Below are 3,743 nucleotides of genomic sequence, written 5' to 3' on the forward strand. Positions count from 1 at the left end.
TCCATTCACACTTGTTTTATATTCCCACCAGGTGACCTCGTGCTCCTGCAGCTCACAGCCAATCACAACCGTTTGCATCTCTGAGGCTGTAAATTGCGGAGCTGTCCGCTGCTGACGGTGCTGAAATGCATCATTCATCAGCTCTTCTCGGAAATGTTGACAGCTCAGTTTGCTGCCGGGATCATACATCCAGTACAGTACACAATAATGTGTGCTGGATTTTTAAATAAGTGGTGGAAGAAGGGTGCAAAGCCAGGACGTGTAATTGTAGGGTTCTGGGTTTGGCTTCAGCCATGAGAAAAGCTGCAGCAGCATCAGACTTAGATGTCACTGAAAAACTTTTTTAATTCAGTTTTTTCTGGCTAAGAACTCCATGTGTGTAATACACCAAGTCCATGCTGTGCACGGAGGGAACCCCAAACCAGTAAAGGCATCACAGTGTTGATGGCTTTACAAGCTCTGCTGCTGCTGCATGTTGGATGGATGTACGTTTGAAGACTTCACAGAGGTGAAATGCAGCTTTATTTGAAATTAGGACAGGATCTGATCAATAGGTGCATTAATAGATAAAAGATCTCTAAATCTAAATCTCAAAGAGCAAATAGGTTTCATATATTTTTGGGAGCATTTTTGTGTTTATTAGACAAGAGACAGTTTAGAGGAGAGAGATGGGGGATGACATGCAACAAAGGTCACCTGCACATTACATGTTGATGGTCTCAAAACCCTGTAGGCCTACAGAACAACACAGATTCAACAGATTTTAATAGAATACAATAGATCAGAATTTGAACCGAATACATTTGGAGAATTCTCCACAACTCATTTTACACTTACTTTTTGTATTAGACACATTTTACCAAGAGTGAAGACACCAAGCAGTATTCCTACTATGTGATACAACCCTGCCCAGGTTTGCTGTAAGTCAGGTTATGTCTGACAATTTGATTAAAGTGAAATTTCTTTAGGAATATGCACAGTGCAGCATGTTAACTAAAATGTTAAAGGTAATGAAACTAGATTTTTGACAGGGCCATTCTACAAGACCTCAGGACCTCAATATACTGTAGGTAACAATACAGAAAATATCTCAGGCCTTACCCAGATAGCAAAATTGCTGTAGGCCTACACCTGACACTTTCATGTGGCCCACATACCACATGGAATGATGGCACTTGGGCGATCCACTCCTGTTTGCCAGATCTGGGCCACAAAGAAAACCAAAAACTAAACAAATAAACCAGATCTGGCCCACACCTGGATCGCAGTTCATTTTTATTCTGGCCCTGATCGTGCCCACATTCCATATCCTCATCCGGCCCACATACCACATGGAAAGATGGCATTTGGATGGTCCACACCTGTTTGCCAGATCCGGGCCACAAGCAAACCATAGCAGTCAATTCAATCAAAAACAAACCAAATAGACAATATCTGGCCCAAATCTTGACCACAGTTCATTTTTATTCTGGCCCTGATCCGGTCTACATTCCATATCCTGATTTGGCCCAAACACTGCATGGAATGACGGCACTGAAGCGTTCTGCTCCTGTTTGCCAGATCCGGGCAACAAGAAAGCCATAGCAATACCGCATGTCAACCCAGAACGAACCAAATAAACAAGAACTGGCCCACACTCCTAATGTTCATATAGCCTACATCCTGCATGGAATGGTAGCATTTTGACAATGCACTCCTGTTTGCCAGCAACAGGCCTAACAACATTGTTTTTGCAGTCACCACAGTCAACAGTAAGCACAGTCAAGCCTGTGCTTACTGTGCCGTATCTTTGTCAGAACTGGCCTCGGTATGTTTTAAGATAACCGGGCCACATTTGCTGCACCATATGTGGTGTCTGGGACATATTCACTATGTATCACATGGGCGACTTTAGGGTCACATCCAGTTTACACATCACCGAGAGAATCACATCTTTGCCAAAAATGGCCCACATTTGTCTTTGGATATTTGGGCCATATATGTTATGTTACATGTAGGCCACTTCAGGCTCCCATCCATTTTGTCTGGGCCAGAAGAAGGCCAGCAGTGCTGCATCATTGCCTGAAGTGGCCCACTTCCTTATGCTATCTAGGTAAGATATTACTGCACAAAGTAATTGCTAGACATCAGCTGCCCACTTTGCAGAGTTAGTAATCTAGCTTTGGTATTAGATTGTTGGGTTTTATCATTTCCATTCATTGACATCGGTGAACAAACACTCGACATAATGTCAGTGAAGGTGTCGGTAACAGTGTACCAGGATAGATGATGATGACCACTGGCCTATATGTTTTTGAGGTAAATTTTATTTCATGCTGTTCTCCATGAAGGGCGTCACTGCACAATATGATCTGTCCATTTCTAAAGAGTAACATGAATTTTAAATATTCTTAAACAGATATGAGTAGATAAATGATCCTGCCCTTATGGGGAAATGTCTCTAAATGACATCACAACTTCAGATAATCATTGACTTGTCCATAACAGGCAAATTAGATACTTTTAGGATCATAAATATGCACATACTGAAAGAAATATGTGATGGGAGTTCAGTGAGATTAGACAGACGGCTAGCATTGAGGAGTTTGTGGAACAGTTGCTGAATTTACCAACAAATAGGCTTTTTAGTAAAATCTGTTACAGTGATTCTGTTGGAGATGAATGGGCTTCTGAAATATTACATTTATTATAGAAATATGGATTTGAGGAGAATTATCTCCCAAAAACTGTGTTCAACCAGATCAGTGGTAAATTATACAATACAAAAAGTGCAGAAGAAAAAGAAAAGAAAAGAAAAAAAAGAAAAGAAAAGAAAAAAGAAAAGAAAAGAGAGATTACAAATAAATAAAGTATACTGTAAGTATAATTTGTCTGAAATGAGATCACTGTGCACAGATAAGATTTGGATTATTGCCAGTGCACACTGAAACTGGAAGATGTTAATACATGAACACTGATTAAAAAAAATCAAGTTTAGAAATGTAGGATGGAGCTTTAATAGAAAAGCTTGATGACAAGTTTTTTGTGTCCAAAATATATTTCTACAGTTTGAACCAGGAAGATAAAAAGAACCACTGTATATATTATAGATATTTTGTTTATTTATGAACTGAATCAGACTTACATTGTGTTATCTGACATGAATTAGTGTTTAAAGGTAGGCTTGTACTGTATGTCTTGGATATGTTTGCCTGCAGTGTATTTGTATCCATGTGAGGTTGTGTATACATATTGATCTAAACTCCATTGCTGGACTTCTCCTACAGTACTGTATGAGATCAATGTTCTGTGCTGTTAGATGCTGGTGGGTATTTATATAAGAACTTGTAGCTTGTTGTTGAATACATCTTTTATATTTTAAGCAGGTTGGCAGGTCCACCTCACATTCTGAGCCAGCATGACGTGTGTGATATAGCAAAATTATGCTGTGATTTTTTGCAGTAGATACAACAAAAGGACACAAGAATAAAGTAGCAATAACTTGTGAGTGAAGATCCTTAAATCTCAATGAGATGCTGACATAATAAGTCTATGGGAATATTCTGGAAATATCTGTCATCAGGGAGTGTTTCCCCCTGTCCTTGTACATGGACCAACTTTCATTCATCTACATTTCACAATCAGTTCATCACACATGACTCCACCAAACCTTTCACCCTGACCTGTATGTGTGTATGTGGAGGGTAAACCTCCCCTCCTGCTGGCAGGAGGTCAGCCTCGGTAGGCGGGGTGGAAGCTCCTTT

Source organism: Thunnus thynnus, chromosome 23, assembly GCF_963924715.1.
Source record: "Thunnus thynnus chromosome 23, fThuThy2.1, whole genome shotgun sequence".
Taxonomy (NCBI): Eukaryota; Metazoa; Chordata; class Actinopteri; order Scombriformes; family Scombridae; genus Thunnus; species Thunnus thynnus.